Source organism: Cherax quadricarinatus, chromosome 36 (assembly GCF_038502225.1).
Source record: "Cherax quadricarinatus isolate ZL_2023a chromosome 36, ASM3850222v1, whole genome shotgun sequence".
Classification (NCBI taxonomy): domain Eukaryota; kingdom Metazoa; phylum Arthropoda; class Malacostraca; order Decapoda; family Parastacidae; genus Cherax; species Cherax quadricarinatus.
Genome location: NC_091327.1, coordinates 19,195,428 through 19,218,153, shown reverse-complemented (window position 1 = coordinate 19,218,153; position 22,726 = coordinate 19,195,428).

Sequence of the window (22,726 nt, the reverse complement as noted above, 5' to 3'; positions counted from 1 at the left end):
CTCTGCTTGAGAATGGAGTCTTGAGGGGCACGGAAATACTCCTGTCGTCTAATAATATGCTCATTTTCTCACTATAATCTACCTTGTGCATAATTACTATCGCATTTGCTTTGTTTCGTAAGGTGAAGTCCAGGATCTCTCCTTAATTTATGGTATAACTTAACAAATTATTGATGACATTTGTGTTGGAGAGGTCTGAGCGAAGCTTACGAAACAGTCAAAGTAAATGTGATAGTAATTATGGACAAGGTAGATTATAGTGGAGAAATGAACATGTTATCAGAAGACGGGGGAACTTACATGCCTCTTAAATACTGGTTAGGTGGATAATCTCGAATACGTTGTAGGGGACAGGATCAACTAGCAGGTTTATTCTTCATCGCGTATCTAGTAGTCAGGAGTGAGAAGGGTTGGATTCCATATGGAGCTGCCTTCTTACTTCTACTAGTGGATCTCGTCCCCTACAACGTCTTCGAGATCTTCCACATCATATAAAGCTCCGAGATTTGTCTGGGATGCGAATCTTTGAACCTCTTTGAATTTCTTTGTATGTTTGAGTAGGTATTAACTTGTAAAGTTCACGGGTTATAGACTGCGAGTTTATATATGGGGAACTTATTAGAGGTAGATGGAAATTTCACTGATGACAGATAACTAATGTTATATTTATGGGGAAACACTAAACCCATAAGGGTCATACAGTGCCTTGGAAGTGGGAGGAAACCAGATGTGATCCAAGGAAGGGGAGGATATCTTCCTCAAGGGTGAGGACAGGAAAGATATGTCCGGGTCACTGAGGTGTCAGTACTCACCTGTGTACTCACCTATATGTGGTTGCAGGGGTCGATTCACAGCTTCCGGCTCCGCTGATCAGTGAGTCTTGGAAAATATTCACACAAACCTCTGGTGGTATAGAGCGATTTAGGTGAGTACAAATGGGAAGCGCGCCTGTCTTGCGCTCAGCAGACGGAGGATCGAGCCTCCACCACGTCTTGCGCTGAATGACCCACAAGGGTTTAGCGCTTAACACGAATTAAATATTCTTGTGTCGTGGTATACTACAGCTCACTGGATATGTTAAAAGCCTTGAACCTGCGAACCCCCAGTTCGAAACCTCTTGGGCGGATCCCTACATGACCCTCCACCTTGGTGGAGGCAAGGAGACTGGCGCTTATATACTAATGTCAGGTGGAAAGGGACGGGTAGCAGACAAGGGCATAGTCACTGGTAGGCGGGGATAGTCATCAATATAACCTTCTTCACGGCTACTACAATTACTACTACAAGTAACCTCTTTGGGTATGACCTACTTCCACTGGGGAATCCCGCCTACCAGTGACTACGCCCTAGTCTGCTAACCGTTCCTTTACACCTGAGGTTAGTATATAAGCGTCAGCCTTCTCGCCTGTGCTCCAGAATTTTCACAACTACGGTGATCTTCACACCAACTCCAAGACTGAGGGACTGATTACCTCATCTTTTGTATATAGTTCTACTGTCTTCAAATTATGTCCTAGAATTTCTATTGATCAAGACACTGGATGGCGAAACGTCTACAATAAAGATACCCAGATGTTGCACATGTGTCTTAATCATCAAATTGTCGGTATTTTATACTACCTTATTAACCCCCGTGTAGTCGACAGGCTTGAAACCCAACTAACCAGTCATAATAAACACTGAACGCTAAATATCAGTTGTCCAAATCTGGAACAACTTACACCAGCTGTGCAGCATGACGTCATTTCCAACGTTCGCTTTTTAACGTTTCGCATATACTCTTTCCATGGATTTTTTTTGCGCATATTTGATTAGGTTATAATCGAAAGCAAGAAGTCTAAGCGTTGGAAATTGAACGCTTTAGAGAGACTGATGTCCATGTATAGAAGGAACAGAAACGACAACGTTGTAACTCGGTGTTTTTTTTTGTGGAATGTTTAGAGAGTTCCATTTCCCCCAAGCTCCTTCCTTCTCCCCCTTTCATTCCATCTTCCTTCTGTCCTTCCTTCCCTCTCTGCCCTTCCTCCCACACTCCCTCTATCTCCCTGTCACCCTCCTTCCCTGCCTACCTCACTCACCTGCCATCTGCAGCTAATTATTTCTCCAGCTGGAGGGTGGCAGGTGGGACGAGTGTAAACTGAGTAATGAGCATCACAGATGGCTTAGGTTGAGTCTTGTTCTCCAGCAACCAACACTGTGCAGGTTCTTGCTTTGTTCGTCTCCGCCTGCCTGCCTGCCTGCCTGCCTGCCTGCCTGCCTGCCTGCCTGCCTGCCTGCCTGCCTGCCTGCCTGCCTATATACCTACATACTTGCTTACCTACCTTTCTGCCTACTTCTCTATCTATCTCTTAACACACTTTTCTGCCTCCTGCTTACCTTCGCTGCCTCCCTCTTCCCTCACCCCTTTTCCCCCTGTTACATCCTTCTCCTCCTCCTCCTCCTCCTCCTCCTCCTCTTCCTCTTCCTCTTCCTCTCCCTACCTTTCCCCTTCCTCCTCCTCCTCTTCCTCTTCCTCTCCCTACCTTTCTTTCCCCTTCCTCCCCATCTCTCTCTTCCTTATGTTATCTCCCAGCCGTTACCAAGTAATTACCAAAATAGTCACCCCAGGCATCTTCCCTGTACTCTAGTAGTCACCCCAGGCTCCTCCCCAGTCGTGTCCAGCATCAGGAGGGAGGAGCAGTGGTTTCCGTGGAGCAGACTGCATCTCTCACGCAATGTTTCCTGCTTGGTTAGCAGCGTACCTTGCAAGCATGCCACCAACGGAGATTGCCCCGGGTAAGGTAGGTAGGGAGGAAGGCAGGGCGTTAAATAGGCAGATAGGTAAATAGTGGGAGAGATATGGATATAGGTAGTTGAGTAGAGGGACCATAGGCAGAAATTTTTATTCGGATTAGTAACCCAAAATAACCCGAGACAACAACTGTCTGGCTTAGTTTAGCTTCCCCAGTATGCGACCCATAACATTCGGCTAACACCCAGGTAGCTACTTACTGTAGGCGAAAAGAGACAACAGGTGTAAAGAAAAAATTCCAATGTTTGCACTTTTGTAAGCTGGGTAAGCAGATGAAAAAAATAGATAGGTAGGTGAGAGATAGGTAGTTAGGTATGTGGTGTGTGTGTGTGAGAGAGAGAGAGAGAGAGAGAGAGAGAGAGAGAGAGAGAGAGAGAGAGAGAGAGAGAGAGAGAGAGAGAGAGAGAGTATAATGAATACCACCTGGATATATTGGTGTAGGAAATGAGTGGTATTCAGTTATATATATATATATATATAATATATATATATATATATATATATATATATATATATATATATATATATATATATATATATATATATATATATATATATATATATGTTTGTGTGTGTGTGTGTGTATGTATGTGTGTATGTATGTGTGTATGTATGTGTGTATGTATGTGTGTGTGTATGTGTGTGCATGTATGTGTGTGTGTGTGTGTGTGTGTGTGTGTGTGTGTGCGCCATGAATATCCCATGAATAACTCCAAGGAAACGCAGATAAGTGACACTGAGGTGAGTCAAGGTTGAGCATGATTCTAAATACGAAGCTCTGAGTCACAGTGACTGCGTCCCACGTGGAGCTATATCAGCTGTGTTTGTTTATGAGAATCAGCTGCGTTTACGAGAATCAGCTGTGTTTACAAGAATCAGCTGTTCTTACTAGAATCAGCTGTATTTACGAGAATCATCTGACTAGATGTCTTGTATTTAGCTTCATGAAGCATTGGGAGGGAAAGAAGTGAGAGAGAGGAGTGGATGGTAGAATTAGTACCCCATTCTTGTACCACTAACGTTCGAAACTGAACGTTTCATTTTTTCGGCCACCTCATTGCGAAACGCATCGGGGCTTTCTGTTGTTACTTATTCTCGGTTAAATATACGTTTTTATAGGTTATGTAATCTGATCTAACGTGAGTTAACCTACGTTAACCAAACCTTACGTCACGTAACGTAAACAAACGTAACATTTCATCACTTAACCCAAATATACTCAAGTTTACTTAGCGAAAACGGTTTAGAGAAAAACAGGAAATATTTAAAACTTTAAGTTTAGTAAAACGTAAAAAAAAACTGACGTTTTACTATGAAAATGTTTGCGGCCACCCGTTGTGCTCACCTAATAATGCCTTTGATATACCCTTGATGAGTTTCGAGTGTCTCTCTACTGTCGGAGCCCGGCCATGGACCAGGCTAGTACTCACCAAGTCGTACTCACCATATCCAACAATCCATTTCCTATAACCCATTTCCTACACTCCATATCCTACACTCCATATCCTACAATATATATCCTACAACCCATTTCCTACACTCCATATCCTACACTCCATATCCTACAATCCATTTCCTGCAATACATTTCCTACAACCCATTTCCTACAACCCATATCCTACACTCCACATCCTGCACTCCATCATATCCTCCAACCAATTTCCAAAAATTAATTTCCTCAGACCCCGCCTGAAATGCATGTTGATTGTAACGTTGCCTGGGCGCGCAGAGGCGCCCCGCTGCCTGGCGTGTGCCAGCATTTTCTCCTTTGTGGTTCAATATACATTTACATTGGTTCATGCAACCTGCACGCAGGGAATGTTCTGAAAACCACGCTGTGATTCTCCTAAGATAATGAAGGCTCTTAGATGAGGCAATATTTGACACATGTTACTAGGAAGATCTAGTGTCGTGTTCCCAGATGTTATTTTGTTATTGATACAGAATACCCGTAAATTGATGAGTAAGGAACATGTTCAATAGTTAGGGTATTTTTTTTTTATCGTTGAAACGTATCGTCAGCACAGCAGACTGCTTCAGTTGAAATAGAGACGACAGAAGACTTGCTGTAGAGAGTCTTCACACGCATCGAAATTCTGGAGCTGAACACATGCCGAGGCTGAGGGACTGATCGCCTCAGACTTGCATCTTCATGCACACGATTATCTCATGGGTAACAATATTTGGTTAGGTTTTGTGGCTCCGAAGCGTATGGACCAGGTTGACCAGGCTAGCACCAGACGAGCCTGGCCCATGGCCGGGTTCCTTGAGCAGAAAGATTTTCGAAACTCACCAAAGGTATATCAAAGCATGCTAGGAGAGGAAGGTGGAGGGGGTTGGGTGGGGAGAGGGAGTTGTGGTAGTGTGTAGCACAGTGCATGAGGTATTTCTGGGTGGTGATGGTTGGGTGTTGTGTGGGTGGTGATGGTTGGGTGTTGTGTGGGTGGTGATGGTTGAGTGTTGTGTGGGTGGTGATGGTTGGGTGTTGTGTGGGTGGTGATGGTTGGGTGTTGTGTGGGTGGTGATGGTTGGGTGTTGTGTGGGTAGTGATGGTTGAGTGTTGTGTGGGTGGTAATGGTTGGGTGTTGTGTGGGTGGTGATGGTTGGGTGTTGTGTGGGTGGTGATGGTTGGGTGTTGTGTGGGTGGTGATGGGTGTTGTGTGGGTGGTGATGGTTGGGTGTTGTGTGGGTGGTGATGGTTGGGTGTTGTGTGGGTAGTGATGGTTGAGTGTTGTGTGGGTGGTGATGGTTGAATGTTGTGTGGGTGGTGATGGTTGAGTGTTGTGTGGGTGATGCTGGGTGTTGTGTGGGTGGTGATGGTTGGGTGTTGTGTGGGTGGTGATGGTTGGGTGTTGTGTGGGTGTTGATGGTTGGGTGTTGTGTGGGTGGTGATGGTTGGGTGTTGTGTGGGTGGTGATGGTTGAGTGTTGTGTGGGTAGTGATGGTTGAGTGTTGTGTGGGTGGTGATGGTTGAGTGTTGTGTGGGTGGTGATGGGTGTTGTGTGGGTGGTGATGGTTGGGTGTTGTGTGGGTGGTGATGGTTGAGTGTTGTGTGGGTGATGATGGTTGGGTGTTGTGTGGGTGTTGATGGTTGGGTGTTGTGTGGGTGGTGATGGTTGGGTGTTGTGTGGGTGGTGATGGTTGAGTCTTGTGTGGGTAGTGATGGTTGAGTGTTGTGTGGGTGGTGATGGTTGAGTGTTGTGTGGGTGGTGATGGTTGAGTGTTGTGTGGGTGGTGATGGTTGAGTGTTGTGTGGGTGATGATGGTTGAGTGTTGTGTGGGTGGTGATGGTTGGGTGTTGTTTGGGTGGTGATGGTTGGGTGTTGTGTGGGTGGTGATTGTTGGGTGTTGTGTGGGTGATGATGGTTGGGTGTTGTGTGGGTGGTGATGGTTGGGTGTTGTGTGGGTGGTGATGGTTGGGTGTTGTGTGGGTGGTGATGGTTGGGTGTTGTGTGGGTGGTGATGGTTGAGTGTTGTGTGGGTGATGATGGTTGAGTGTTGTGTGGGTAGTGATGGTTGAGTGTTGTGTGGGTGGTGATGGTTGAGTGTTGTGTGGGTGATGATGGTTGGGTGTTGTGTGGGTGTTGATGGTTGGGTGTTGTGTGGGTAGTGATGGTTGAGTGTTGTGTGGGTGATGTTTGGGTGTTGTGTGGGTGGTGATGGTTGAGTGTTGTGTGGGTGGTGATGGTTGGGTGTCGTGTGGGTGGTGATGGTTGGGTGTTGTGTGGGTAGTGATGGTTGGGTGTTGTGTGGGTGGTGGTGGTTGGGTGTTGTGTGGGTTCCGATGGTTGGGTGTTGTGTGGGTGGTGATGGTTGAGTGTTGTGTGGGTGGTGATGGTTGAGTGTTGTGTGGGTGGTGATGGTTGGGTGTTGTGTGAGTGGTGATGGTTGAGTGTTGTGTGGGTGGTGATGGTTGAGTGTTGTGTGGGTGGTGATGGTTGAGTGTTGTGTGGGTGGTGATGGTTGGGTGTTGTGTGGGTGGTGATGGTTGAGTGTTGTGTGGGTGGTGATGATTGAGTGTTGTGTGGGTGGTGATGGTTGAGTGTTGTGTGGGTGGTGATGGTTGGGTATTGTGTTATTGTGTGGGTGGTGATGGTTGGGTGTTGTGTGGGCGGTGATGGTTGGGCGTTGTGTGGGTGGTGATGGTTGAGTGTTGTGTGGGTTGTGATGGTTGGGTGTTGTGTGGGTGGTGATGGTTGAGTGTTGTGTGGGTGGTAATGGTTTGGTGTTGTGTGGGTGGTGATGGTTGGGTGTTGTGTGGGTGGTGATGGTTGAGCGTTGTGTGGGTGGTGATGGTTGGGTATTGTGTGGGTGGTGATGGTTGGGAATTGTGTGGGTGGTGATGGTTGAGTGTTGTGTGGGTGGTGATGGTTGGGAGTTGTGTGGGTGGTGATGGTTGAGTGTTATGTGGGTAGTGATGGCTGAGTGTTGTGTGGGTAGTGATGGTTGGGTGTTGTGTGGGTGGTGATGGTTGAGTGTTGTGTGGGTAGTGATGGTTGAGTGTTGTGTGGCTGGTGATGGTTGGGTGTTGTGTGGCTGGTGATGGTTGAGTGTTGTGTGGGTAGTGATGGTTGAGTGTTGTGTGGGTGGTGATGGTTGGGTGTTGTGTGGGTGGTGATGGGTGTTGTGTGGGTAGTGATGGTTGGGTGTCGTGTGGGTGGTGATGGTTGGATGTTGTGTGGGTGGCGATGGTTGGGTGTTGTGTGGGTGGTGATGGTTGGGTGTTGTGTGGGTGGCGATGGTTGGGCGTTGTGTGAGTGGTGATGGTTGGGTGTTGTGTGGGTGGTGATGGTTGGGTGTTGTGTGGGTAGTGATGGTTGGGTGTTGTGTGGGTGGTGATGATTGGGAGTTGTGTGGGTGGTGATGGTTAAGTGTTGTGTGGGTAGTGATGGTTGGGTGTTGTGTGGGTGGTGATGGTTGGGCGTTGTGTGGGTGGTGATGGTTGGGTATTGTGTTATTGTGTGGGTGGTGATGGTTGGGTGTTATGTGGGTGGTGATGGTTGGGCGTTGTGTGGGTGGTGATGGTTGGGTATTGTGTGGGTGGTGATGGTTGGGAATTGTGTGGGTGGTGATGGTTGGGTGTTGTGTTGGTGGTGATGGCTGGGTGTTATGTGGGTAGTGATGGTTGGGTGTTGTGTGGGTGGTGATGATTGGGAGTTGTGTGGGTGGTGATGGTTAAGTGTTGTGTGGGTAGTGATGGTTGGGTGTTGTGTGGGTTACCTGGAGGTTATTCCGGTGATCAACGCCCCCGCGGCCCGGTCCATGACCAGGCCTCCCGATGGATCAGGGCCTGATCAACTAGGCTGTTACTGCTGGCCGCACGCAGTCCGACGTACGAGCCACAACCCTGGTAGTGATGGCAAAGTGTTGTGTGGGTAGTGATGGCAGAGTGTTGTGTGGGTAGTGATGGCAGAGTGTTGTGTGGGTAGTGATGGCAGAGTGTTGTGTGGGTAGTGATGGCAGAGTGTTGTGTGGGTAGTGATGGCAGAGTGTTGTGTGGGTAGTGATGGCAGAGTGTTGTGTGGGTAGTGATGGCAGAGTGTTGTGTGGGTAGTGATGGCAGAGTGTTGTGTGGGTAGTGATGGCAGAGTATTGTGTGGGTAGTGATGGCAGAGTGTTGTGTGGGTAGTGATGGTAGTGTTGTGTGGGTAGTGATGGCAGATTGTTGTGTTTGTGGTGATGGCAGAGTGTGTCAGCGTGTACGAGGAAGACAGGGAGGGGACGGTCATTGTACACGATGCGGGCCAATGTAGTTTCTGTTTGTATTCGTCAAGTATCTCGGTATCGGCCTTTGTCGCGATATAAAGGCTACCACAGCTAACGTCAGTATGTGCTCCACGTAGATGGAAGGTTACTGGGTGACAGGGTGAGTGAGGGATGACAAGGTGAATAGGTGAGTAAGAGTTACAAGATGGGTGCATCAACGTAATGCAGACCGAGAGGTATCTCAGAGAGTTTGTGTTTTAGGAGAATTCAACTTAAAGTATAGTGGGTGAACGATGGGAATTGAAAATTGGCAGAGAGAATGTGAGGCTGGTAAGTGCAATGGTAGGACTCGGGTAAATGAATGAACACTTGGGCGGATAAAAGCAACTGTTCTTCCTGCTCAGTGAAGCTGCAAAACTGGTCGGTATTCAGGAAAATTCACTGTTACTCGTACCTCGAAACATCTCCAAGTTTGTCACTTAAATTCCCGTACAATTGTACTCCCTAAAACGCAGCTGAAAGCTGAATCATACTTTACATATGCGAATTAGCGCCACTCAGAGGGAGAGGTGTAAGAAATGCATTAACACGTAACACTGTGCAAACATAGTCGGCTTAATCTTGAATTGTTTTTATTCAGATATAAGGGAAATTGTCAAGATGGAATCACGCTGTCACACGGTACTTTGATGAGATCATGTGGGCCATTCTTGTAATTTAACAGTTGACTGGGTAATAAGTTTAAAACCTATCGATTACACGAGGGTCATTAAGGTTCGCCACCAGTCAAGAATTCTTCATTCTATAAAACACGGATTAAGGTAAAAGCTCTCAACATATGTATGCAATAAGAGAATCGCACCTCTTGGTGTATTTATTTTTGTATTAGGTTGGTAAAACCACTGGTGGCTTACGCTCTGGCCTGGAGTTTTGCGACTCACTTGCCGCAAGTTTAATCCCCACCCGTACCGTGGTTTGTTTCACTGGTTGGCGAAATGTCTCTATAGTAAAGATACACAAGTGTTGCGAACGTTCTTTATTCATCTAATATATATCCCTGCCTCCCGTGGATCATCCCCGAGGTGCTTAAATTTAAGTGGGAAGTGTAAGCTCTCCATCAGAGACCGTGCTGCGCGAGCTTTGATCTTGGGAACCACCTGGTAGGACAGAGAGGCGGATAATGAATGTGGTGAGGAGGGAGGGATGGAGGGAGAGAGGGAGGGAGAGTGAAGGTGTGGAATGAAAGACTGAGGTAGGTAAGGTAAGGTGTCTGTGGGGTAGGAAGGTAGCAAGAAATGAGGTGGGGGTGGTGGAACAGGTGTGGTGGGCTGTGAACCATGAAATGTTATGTGGGGTGTCTAACTTCCCCCCCTCCGTCACTTCTTCCCCTCCCTCACTCCCCTCACTAGTACCTACGCCGCACCTTACTACTTGATAAACCACTACTTTACATCACCAGAATATTTAGAATAACCACGGGGGGAGTTAAATAATAGCTCTAGGTCTTTCTTGTTACACTCAACACATCATCAGGGGTTTGCAGTGTTGAAGAAATGAGTAGGAAGTCCAGGTAGATCCGTTCCCTTGAACGGATCTACCTAGGCTTCCTATTAATTTCTGCAACATTGCAAACTCCTGACGATGTGTTGATTGCAGAACAAAAGGCCTAGAGTTATCACTCAACTCCCTCCCGTGTTTGTTTTGCATCTTGTATTGCTTGTTCGCGATTATTGCGTCACCAGAACATATGCAACGAGAGTTGTAAATCTCTCAGTGTATATATACCGAGAGATTAATTTAATCCCTATTTTATAGATTCAAGTATTCTTAACTGTTAGTGAATACTTTTGGTACATCCTTTTAATTACTCTTGTGAAGCCGAAAGACTTTAAATCCTTTTAACCAACCTGGATCTTACACCTGCACCCAACACTGATATACGGAAACAGGAGAAAACCGCGATAGGCCAACTGTCTCATGCGAGCACTACAGTAGGCTTACTGACCCATACTAGGCAGATCTTACTCATGTTTTAGACGAAGTGTACCCGGTGTCCAGGTCTGACTAGCTAGGCTGTTGGTGCAGGTGGCTGTCATTTAATTATAGGCTGGTGAATCAGGGTGGGCCTTGTTTCGAGCTCCAGGACTGGAAAACCTCCGGCTCCTTCGTGTTCAGAGAACCGGCTCTCAGCCTTCTTATTCCTCTCTTGCTTTCACTGGAACTCTTTTTCCGCATTCTACCACCTCTTGCAAACAATACTGAAGTGGCTCGCATTTTTAGCTATAGATTTTATTGCTGGAGTTCGGATTTCATTTCTGAGTTACTTAAAACAGAATCCTGTAACTGATACTGTCAGTGTAATATGTATCTGTTCTAAATTGTGTTTGTTTTAGATTTTATTCCTGTAAGTTTTTCCTGGTGTTTGCCCACGTGTGTTTCTAAACCTGGAGATCTTGTGTGGGACCGGGCCGCGGGGGTGATGATTCCTGGAAAAGCAAGACAGAAACGGGCAACCAGAGTGGGTAAAACTTTCGTCATGACTTTCGTTTTAAGAAAGTGATTGTTTCTTGTTTGTTTGTAAATATAGGAGCTCAAGAAGTGTGTGTGTGTGTGTGTGTGTGTGTGTGTGTGTGTGTGTGTGTGTGTGTGTGTGTGTGTGTGTGTGTGAGTGAGTGTACTCACCTAGTTGTGGTTGCAGGGATCGAGTCATAGCTCCTGGCCCCGCCTCTTCACTGGCCGCTACTGGGTCACTCTCCCTGCACCATAACCTTTATCATACCTCTGCTTAAAGCTATGAATGGATCGTGCCTCCACTACATCGCTTCCCAAACTATTCCACTTCCTGACTACTCTGTGATTGAAGAAATACTTCCTAACATCCCCGTGATTCATCTGTATCTTCAGCTTCCAGCTGTGTTCCCTTGTTGCTGAATCCCATCTCTGGAACATTGTCTCTGTCCACCTCGTCAATTCCTCTCAGTATTTTATATGTCGTTATCATACCCCCCTCCCTATCTCTCCTGTCCTCTAGTGTCCTCAGGTCGATTTTTCTTAACCTCTCCTCGTAGGACATACCCCTTAGCTCTGGGACTAGTCTTGTTGCAAACCTCTGCACTTTCTCTAGTTTCTTGTTTCTTTACGCGCTTGGCTAGATGTGGGTTCCAAACTGGTGCCGCATACTCCGATGTGGGCCTAACGTGCACAGTGTACTGGATCCTGAACGATTCGTTATTAAGATGGCTTGATGCTGTTCTTAGGTTTGCTAGGCGCCCATATGCTGCAGCAGTTATTTGGATGATGTGCACCTCAGGAGATGTGCCTGGTGTTATACTCACCCCAAGATCTTTTTCCTTGAGTGAGGTTTGTAGTCTCTGGACCCCGTCTGCGGTCTTCTTTGGCCTTCCCCAATCTTCATGACTTTGCCCTTGGGTGGGATTGAACTCCAGGAGCTAATTGCTGGACCAGGTCTGCAGCCTGTCCAGATCCCTTTGTAGTTCTGCCTGGTCTTCGATCGAATGAATTCTTCTCATCAACTTCACGTCATCTGCAAACAATGACACCTCAGAGTTTATTCCTTCTGTCATGTCGTTCACAAATACCAGAAACAGCACTGGTCCTAGGACTGACCCCTGTGGGACCCCGCTGGTCACAGGTGCCCACTCTGACACCTCGCCACGTACCATTACTCGCTGCTGTCTTCCTGACAAATATTCCCTGATCCATTGTAGTGCCTTCTCTGTTATCCCTGCTTGGTCCTCCAGTTTTTGCACTAATCTCTTGTGTAGTACTGTGTCAAACGCCTTCTTGCAGTCCAAGAAAATGCAGTCCACTCACCCCTCTCTCTCTTGTCTTACTGCTGTTACCTTGTCATAGAACTCCAGTAGGTTTGTGACACAGGATTTCCCGTCCCTGAAACCATGTTGGGTGCTGTTGATGAGATCATTCCTTTCTAGGTGTTCCACCACTCTTCTCCTGACAATCTTCTCCATGATTTTGCATACTATACATGTCAGTGACATTGGTCTGTAGTTTAGTGCTTCATGTCTGTCTCCTTTTTTAAAGATTGGGACTACATTTGCTGTCTTCCATGCCTCAGGCAATCTCCCTTTTTCGATAGATGTATTGAATATTGTTGTTAAAGGTACACATAGCGCCTCTGCTCCCTATCTCAGGACCCATGGAGAGATGTTATCTGGCCCCATTGCCTTTGAGGTATATAGATCACTCAGAAACCTCTTCACTTCTTCCTCGGTTGTGTGTACTGTGTCCAGCACCTGGTGGTGTGCCACACCTCTCGGTCCCTCTGGAACCCCTTCTGTCTCCTCTGTGAACACTTCTTTGAATCTCTTGTTGAGTTCCTCACATACTTCACGGTCATTTCTTGTTGTCACTCCTCCTTCCTTCCTTAGCCTGATTACCTGGTCCTTGACTGTTTTCTTCCTGATGTGGCTGTACAACAGCTTCAGGTCAGATTTGGCTTTCGCTGCTATGTCGTTTTCATATTGTCGTTGGGCCTCCCTTCTTATCTGTGCATATTCGTTTCTGGCTCTACGACTGCTCTCCTTATTCTCCTGGGTCCTTTGCCTTCTATATTTCTTCCATTCCCTAGCACACTTGGCTTTGGCCTCCTTGCACCTTTGGGTGAACCATGGGCTCATCCTGGCTTTTTCATTATTCCTGTTTCCCTTGGGTACAAACCTCTCTTCAGCCTCCTTGCACATTGTTGCTACATATTCCATCATCTCATTAACTGGCTTCCCTGCCAGTTCTCTGTCCCACTGAACCTCGTTCAGGAAGTTCCTCATTCCCGTGTAGTCCCCTTTTTTGTAGTTTAGTTTCATTTGTCCTGGGCTTCCTGCTTTCCCCTCCACTTGTAGCTCTACTGTGTATTCGAAGCTCAAAACCACATGATCGCTGGCCCCAAGGGGTCTTTCATATGTGATGTCCTCAATATCTGCACTGCTCAAGGTGAATACTAAGTCCAGTCTTGCTGGCTCATCCTCTCCTCTCTCTCTTGTAGTGTCCCTTACGTGTTGGTACATGAAGTTTTCCAGTACCACCTCCATCATCTTAGCCCTCCATGTATCTTGTTGGCCCCCATGTGGCTCCAAGTTCTCCCAGTCGATCTCCTTGTGGTTAAAGTCGCCCATGATCAGGAGCTTTGCCCTGCATGCATGAGCTCTTCTGGCCACTGCTGCCATTGTCAACCATCGCTCTATTGCTCTCGTCATACTCATGCCCTGGCCTCCTGCTGTTCTGTGGTGGGTTATTCATCACTGCAGAGTGAAGCATTCCCGCTATGTAATCACTTTCTTCTCCCCTGTCTCCTCTCTCCAGCTCATCAAAATTCCATCGGTGTTTGATCAGCAGTGCCACTCCTCCACCCCCCCTGTTCCTTCTGTCTTTCCTCAGGATCTGGTATACCGTTGGAAAGATGGCATCTGTTATCATACCTGTAAGCTTGGTTTCTGTGAGCACTATGATGTCCGGTGATGTCTCTTTGACTCTTTCGTGCCACTCCTCTTACTTGTTTGTTATCCCATCAGCGTTTGTGTACCATACCTTCAGTTTCCTTTCCAATACTGTGGTTTGGGGGGCCTGTGAGGGTGGGAGATCTGGTGGCATACTGTGGGATTCTATAGCTCGGTGTTGGGTGGAGGCTGTGGGTATGGATTGTAGTTTGTGTTGGGATGGTGTGATAGGTTGTGGGGTTCTGAGGATAGTTGTGTGTGTGCTTGCCCTTGCTTCTCTGTTCTGCTCTGACTGACCTCTGCTGGTTCCATCCTTGTTTCCTTTCCTATCTCCTTTCGCTTTTTTGTCCTCTCCCTCAGCTGCTGTCTCTCTGTTTGTGTTCTGTCTCTGTCTAGGAACACCTTCTTGTACTCTTCCGAGTTTTTCAACCTTGGTTTCTCTTGGAGGATCCTGTTCCTCACTGTTTCTGTCCTGAGAATCAGCTTGATCGGTCGGTTTCTCCCCTTCACGTACCCCCCTATTCTCTGAAAATTTACAATCTCGTCCATGTCTTCTGCCCCTATTTCCGTGATGATTTTCCCAATCTCCTTTCTTTCTTCCTGCCGTCTTTCAGTGTGTGTCTTTTCCTCTCTCTCCCGAAGCCCATGGATAAACACTGATTTTGCCCTTTCCTCCTCCCATTGCCTCTCCATCTGTGACTCTGGTTCCTGTCTGTATATGGTCATTTTCTCCCTTGATTTTTCCAGTGGCTCTTGGTAGCATGGTTGTGCCTCAGCATTCGACTTATCTCCCTCTCTATCTGCACCCAGCTGCTCTTTCCTTTTACTCCCTGACCCTTCTTTGCAGGCTGATATGACCTTAGCATAATTCATATCTCCTTCCTTCCTGTTCATCCTCTCAGCTTCATATGCTGCGTCTTCTCTGGTCACTGCCCCTGAGACTTGTTTCAGCCTGTTTACCTCAAACTCTAGGACCCTTACCCTGTCTACTGCAGTTTCGACTTGTGCCTCCCATTTCTTCGTCTCCTTCTCCAACCTCTTTTCCCATTTCGCAGAGAGCTCTTTCTCCATTTTTTCAGAAAGCTCTCCTAATTTTCTCTCCCATTCTTGCTCCATCCTTCTCCACTGCTCCTCCATCCATTCCTCCCTACCAATACCATTGTCATCTGATCCTTGATTCCTACGAGTCCCAACCAATTTTTTTTTTTTTTTTTTTTAGTAAAGGAAAGAGAGAGAGAGAAAGAGAGAGAGAGAGAGAGAGAGAGAGAGAGAGAGAGAGAGAGAGAGAGAGAGGGGGGGGGGAAAGGTAGAAGGGAAGGAGAGAGAGAGGGAGAGTGAAAAGGAAAAGGGAGAGAGAGTAAGAGAAAGAGAGGAGAGAAGGGAAAGATAGGAGGAGAGAGGGGGAGAGAGAAGGGAAAAGAGAGAGAGAGAGAGAGAGAGAGAGAGAGAGAGAGAGAGAGGAAGAGAGAAAAAGAGGAAGAGAGAGAGGAAAAGAGAGAGGAAGAGAGAGAAAGGGAGAGAGAGGAAGAGAGAGGAAGAAAGGAAGAGAGAAAGAGAGAGAGGAAGAGAGAGAAAGGGAGAGAGAGGAAGAGAGAGAGAGGAAGAGACAGAAAGAGTAAGAGAGAGAGAGAGGAAGAGACAGAAAGAGTAAGAGAGAGAGAGAGATAGAGAGAGAGAGAGAGAGAGAATAGAGAGAGAAGAATAGAGAGAGAGAGAGAGGAAGAGAGGAAAAGAAACAGAGACGGAGAGAGAGGGAAGGGTTAGAGGGTCAATTCACATAAAGGTGTGAAATCCTGTATATGTGTGTGTATGTGTGTACTCACCTAGTTGTACTCACCTAGTTGAGGTTGCAGGGGTCGAGTCCGAGCTCCTGGCCCCGCCTCTTCACTGATCGCTACTAGGTCACTCTCCCTGAACCGTGAGCTTTATCATACCTCTGCTTAAAGCTATGTATGGATCCTGCCTCCACTACATCGCTTCCCAAACTATTCCACTTACTGACTACTCTGTGGCTGAAGAAATACTTCCTAACATCCCTGTGATTCATCTTTGTCTTCAACTTCTAACTGTGTCCCCTTGTTACTGTGTCCAATCTCTGGAACATCCTGTCTTTGTCCACCTTGTCAATTCCTCTCAGTATTTTGTATGTCGTTATCATGTCCCCCCTATCTTTCCTGTCCTCCAGTGTCGTCAGGTTGATTTCCGTTAACCTCTCCTCGTAGGACATACCTCTTAGCTCTGGGACTAGTCTTGTTGCAAACCTTTGCACTTTCTCTAGTTTCTTTACGTGCTTGGCTAGGTGTGGGTTCCAAACTGGTGCCGCATACTCCAGTATGGGCCTAACGTACACGGTGTACAGGGTCCTGAACGATTCCTTATTAAGATGTCGGAATGCTGTTCTGAGGTTTGCTAGGCGCCCATATGTTGCAGCAGTTATTTGATTGATGTGCGCTTCAGGAGATGTGCCTGGTGTTATACTCACCCCAAGATCTTTTTCCTTGAGTGAGGTTTGTAGTCTCTGGCCCCCTAGACTGTACTCCGTCTGCGGTCTTCTTTGCCCTTCCCCAATCTTCATGTGTGTGTGTGTGTGTGTGTGTGTGTGTGTGTGTGTGTGTGTGTGTGTGTGTGTGTGTGACAAGTATTCCCTGATCCATTGTAGTGCCTTCCCTGTTATCCCTGCTTGGTCCTCCAGTTTTTGCACCAATAACAAACGCCTTCTTGCAGTCCAAGAAAATCAATCCACCCACCCCTACCATTCATAGAACTCCAGTAGGTTTGTGACACAGGATTTCCCGTCCCTGAAACCATGCTGGCTGCTGTTGATGAGATCATTCCTTTCTAGTGCATACTATACATGTCAGTGACACTGGTCTGTAGTTTAGTGCTTCATGTCTGTCTCCTTTTTTAAAGATTGGGACTAGCTGTCTTCCATGCCTCAGGCAATCTCCCTGTTTCTAGATGTATTGAATATTGTTGTTAGGGGTACACATAGCGCCTCTGCTCCCTCTCTCAATACCCATGGGGAGATGTTATCTGGCCCCATTGCCTTTGAGGTATCTAGCTCACTCAGAAGCCTCTTCACTTCTTCCTCGGTTGTGTGCACTGTATGTGTGCGTGTATGTGTGTGTGTATGCGTGCTTTTATGTAAGCAGTCCTTATTTCCCTCGTATGTACTACATATGTTTTGCATATGTACCCTATCTCTTGGTTTCCACTGTACTGTCTTGTGTGCCTAAAATTACGTAAATTCACATAAAGGTGTGAAATCCCGTATATATGTTTGTGTGTATGTGTGTGTGTGTGTGTGTGTGTGTGTGTGTGTGTGTGTGTGTGTGTGTGTTTACTCACCTAGTTGAGGTTGCGGGGGTCGAGTCCGAGCTCCTGTGTGTATGTGTGTGTGTGTGTGTGTATGTGTGTGTATATATGTTTGTATATGTGTGTGTGTGTGTGTGTGTGTTTCAGGGGTGCAGATGTAAGGTGAGACGAGAACCCTCTCACCAGTTTTGCTGCTTCTCTCTTAATGAACTCTCTCCCCTTTCCTCTTCCTTCTTCCTTTTCCATTTTTCCTTCTCCCCTCTTCCTTCTCTCTTCTTCCCAGCACCTCTTCCTCCCCTATGCCCTCTTTCTACCCCTTCTATATTCCCTTTTCATCCCCTTTCTTCTGCCATTGAGCTCCCTTTCTTTTTTCCCCTCTTCCTCCCTCTCGCTTCTTCCCCTACCTCTTTCTACTCTCTTCCCTCATTCTTCTTCTCCATTGCTCCATGCAGCTCTCCTTCCATTCTTTTCTAGCTCTCTCCTCCCTTTTTCATCCTGCAGGTTATTCTTTTTTTCTCTCCTGCTCAACAATTCACTTAAACTGAGGTAACAACTAGTCTTCACTTGATTACACTTAGAATTTTTCTGGTCACTCCAACATACTCTCGTCAGAGTGGCAGGGACAAGACAAAAGCGGGACAAGGACGAGACAGGGACGGGATAGGGACAAGACAGGGACGAGGCATGAACGAGACAGGGACAGGTAGGGACGAGACAGGGACAAGACAGGGACGGGACAAAGACAACACAGGGACGTGTAGTGACGGGACAGGGACGGAACAGGGACGAGACAGGGACGGAACAGGGACAAGACAGGGACGGAATAGGGACAAGACAGGGACGAGGCAGGGACGAGACAGGGACGGGATAAGGACGGGACAGGGACGAGATAGGGACGAGACAGGGACGGGGTAGGAACGAGACAGGGTTGGAACAGGAACAGGACAGGGACTGGGGATACAAAGGATAGCAAATTGACCCATTTTTTTAATAAGTGATCAGAGGAAATAATTTTCATCAAACGGTGATCCAAATCGAATCACGTCGTTTAATGGCCAATTACAGGCCGTTGCCTGATTGGCCCGTCTACTGAAACTGCCCCATCAACCGTGTTGTGATGGCTCTGGGCCACTTAGGGCTACTAACCGAAACAGCCTGGTTGACCAGGGTAAGGGAAACCACTGAAATAGGTTACAGGTATATCATAATTCTTAAATGAAAATGCAGTTATGTGTACAGCTTCACCCATTGACGTGCGTGTGTGTACACACTTGTATACATACACGCTTTCACACACGTACACATGTTTTCTCATGTAATGCATGTGTACGTGTTAAATGTCGTTGGATACGTTAATCATTCTAGTGTATGCTGATCCTTCTTAGTCACAGGAGCTGCCTGGAGGTTACCTGGAGGTTACCTGGAGATTAGTTGGAGGTTGCCTGGAGGTTATCTGGAGGTTACCATGAGATTAGTTGGAGGTTACCTGGAGGTTACCTGGAGGTTGCCTGGAGGTCACATGGAGGTTGCCTGGAGATTGCCTGGAGGTTACCTAGAGGTTACCTAGAGGTTACCTAGAGGTTACATGGAGGTTACCTGGAGATGATACTTGGGGTCACCCTCGCGATCTGGTCCCAGACCAATCCTCCTGGTTGATAAATACCTTTTTCAAGGTTGGAGGACTGATTACCGTATCTTCTACTGTCTCCAGTTAGAAATTAATTGAAAAAAAAAAAAGATGATTGGAAAAGCATCTTCAAAATAAAGACATCCAGATGTCGTTTATGTGACTAATTGATCAACCTGTCAGTAGTGTCTGCCATTGCTGTTATGACTGAGGTTGAAGAATTAGACATTTGTGCAACATTTGAAAATCAATAATGATTCCAAAATGTTGAACAATTGTCACATTCGTCGACTTGTTATTTTCTAATCCATCACATGATTGTTTGTGAAGGTCATGGTAGGAACCACCGTCCGGCAGATGGGGAACAGAACTGTGGAATTTGTTCTCTTCTCTCTTGTTTTCTCTTCCTTACCATGAATACTGTTTGTCGCCTTCCTTGTGGTCACCAAATAACCTGGTCACCACTTGAGTTGATGTGAGCTGGCTGGTTAACCGTATCCACCGTGTTTCTGAAGCTGCCTGATTACCCAATTTGGCCTCTCCAAGTATTATGAGATCCACGAAATCGTAATAATACGATTGTAAACAAACCATGGAACGGGTGGAGTTTGAACCCATGGCGAGTGAGTTGGATGAATCTTATTGTAGCCAGCTGGCCCAGTGGCTTACGCACTGGCCTGGACTGGAGTTTTACGACTCACTCGCCGTGGGTTCAACTCTCACCCGTTCTGTGGTTTATTATGTGATCTGATGGGTGTCTACCCATGTGCTCTCTCTCACCTCTACAGCAAATATACCGAAGATATCCTTTTTTTTTTCCGAGCCAAAACGCTACAAGACTAGAACCTGGAAGAAAATGTTGAGTTCTCCAGTCCGAAGACCGCAATAAGAACCGCGCTGTTAAAACCACTACAATAACAGCGTAGCCCAGAACACTGACTCTGCGGCCATGTTGACTTGTTCCGCCCAAACACTAGACAGAGAATACGGTGAGGTTTTTTTCCCTTCGCCATAACCCTACAATACTATTTCGAATATCGCACCAGTTGATTACTGATTACCAAGTGAGATCCAGGAAAAAAGCATTTCGATAAGTATTCGAACATACGTGAAATAACTTCTTAAGTGAGTAGGTTGTAATGAAAGACGGACTCACTGTCCAGTATTCATGGAGGTTAAAGCGTAGAGTACTGGATACAGCAACGAGAACCAGAACACACTCCAAACAACCAGGAAGCAGAGAGTAGCTGGTGTAGACATAGCAGGTGTGGACATAGCAGGTATGGACATAGTTGTGGACACAGCAGGTGTTGACAGGTGGAAACTTGCAGGTCAGTGGTAGGTAGGAATGAGGGGCAAAGACTGTGGGGTACAGAAATAGTGCTTTCACATTGCCTCGAATGACATGACATATCCCGAGGCCTGTATTGGCGAGAATGAGTAGCGAGAAACAGTGACGTGGCTGTGGAAACTTTCGGAACGACCTGCCGCTGAAAGTAAGGACTAACATTCGCTTGGTCATGAGCCTCGTGACGACCACATCACGACACTTAAATGTTACAATAAGTGGGAGAAAAATGCAATACCTATAACATGACAATACGAACTCCGGCACTGTACGACAACGGTTTAGAAATGATGTACATGAAGGCAGGAAAATAAAAAATCTCACCTGGGCGTTGTAAAGAAAAAAAAACAGAGAATACAAATCTTCTTGCAGAGATTGTGCCCTTTTGAAAGGCCGCCACAGCCAGGAACCTTCATCGGAACTGTAAAACATTTACATTTACAGGTGCTTTCTCCAAGCCTGCAACACCACAGGCTTCTTCTGTAAATTAATCGAAGTGGAACATTGCTGTTCTGAGGAAGGGATGGCCGCTCCGTGAGAAGTAACTGAGAGTGGAAAAAAATGGCCTACCTGGAGTCTACCTGGAGTCTCCCTGGAGTCTCCCTGGAGTCTCCCTGGAGTCTCCCTGGAGTCTCCCTGGAGTCTCCCTGGAGTCTCCCTGGAGTCTCCCTGGAGTCTCCCTGGAGTCTACCTGGAGTCTACCTGGAGTCTACCTGGAGTCTCCCTGGAGTCTCCCTGGAGTCTCCCTGGAGTCTCCCTGGAGTCTACCTGGAGTCTCCCTGGAGTCTACCTGGAGTCTACCTGGAGTCTCCCTGGAGTCTCCCTGGAGTCTCCCTGGAGTCTCCCTGGAGTCTACCTGGAGTCTACCTGGAGGTCATGTTGAAAATGGTATAAAATACCGAAAAGTTGATGATTAAGACACATGTACAACAGTTTCGCCTACACAGTAGACTTCTCCAGTCAAATACAGAGGCATCATGGAGTTGAACTCTTCTCCAGACTACATCTTCATTTCCCTACTAAACCTTCTGCCTCGGTATTTGACTGAAGAAGCCTACTGTGTAGGCGAAATATTTCAATATTAAAGATACCCAACTCTTGCACATGTGTCTTAACCAGGGGGGTGTTCGGGGGTGTCAGAGCCCCCGGGTGACCCAGTCCTTAACCAGGCCTCCCAGTGGATCAGGGCCTGATCAACCAGGCTGTTACTGCTGAAGAATAAGACTTATGCAATACTTTAGTATCTGAACACTTAAAATTCTCTCTCCACTGTCTCCAGTACTTAAGACGCCTCTGGATTCGACTGAAAAAGCCTGTTGCGGAGACGAAACGTTTCGGTATTAAAGATACTGATTTGGTTATGATCTTGGAGAAAAATATATTGAAGTAATGTGTGATTTATAAGGTAATTATTGTAATAAAATGCAAGAATATCATCAGATTCAGGTCTTGATTCTCCAGGATGCCTGGTCTGGGACCGGGCCCCGGGGGCGTTGACCCCCGAAAACCCCATTCAGGTTTCTCTCTATGAGCACTCCAACATCCAGGCACCCCATCATCCAGGCAACCCATCATCCAGGAAGCCCATCAACCAGGTGCCCCATCATCCAGGAACCCCATCAACAAGGTGCCCCATCATTCAGGAACCCCATCAACCAGGTGCCCCATCATCCAGGAACCCCATCATCCAGGTGCCCCATCATCCAGGAACCCCATCAACCAGGAACCCCATCATCCAGGAACCCCATCATCCAGGAACCCTATCATCTACCAGTGATAAAGAAACAAATCAAGGGATCGATCAAGTGTAAGTCAGCGAAATTGAATCATAATTAATTCACGGAGTGAAGGTCAAGTGTATCGATGATGCAGCTGCTGGTACTCCATAGACGGCGCTGGCAGCGGTTAACACCCGACACTTGTGTATCCTAAGTGACATACACTCTGCTGTAGTCTGTGTACTTACCTCCACGCATACTCCCGTCTCCCGAGTGGCAGACTTTCATTGTTTTAGTCTGTTTACTGTCTGGCGGAACATGTCAGTCAACACCTGGGGGTATTTATTAAAACGCGTTCCAGCCCAGGACTGAAACTTTTTCTAAGTGTTTGCTCACGTGTCTTTCTAAACTAATACACACTTGCGTCTCCTATGTGGCACTTTACTTGCTATATCCTGTGCACTTACCTGCTATATCATGTGCACTTACCTAGCGTCACACTCAACAAATTTTCATTACCACCACGAGTGCTAAGGTCAACTAATTCACTTTCTCGAGATATATTCTGAACAAAAACTAATCGGACACTTTTTTTCTTGTTTGAAGATTCCTGGATATTAACTTGTTTATATCGAGTCAAGCCTAGTCTGCGATTAAGGATTATGATAATGCAGCTTCGGTTCATTGCATCATACTGTTGTGCGTGTGTGTGTTTACCACACACGCACAACACACAACTAGATTCCCTAA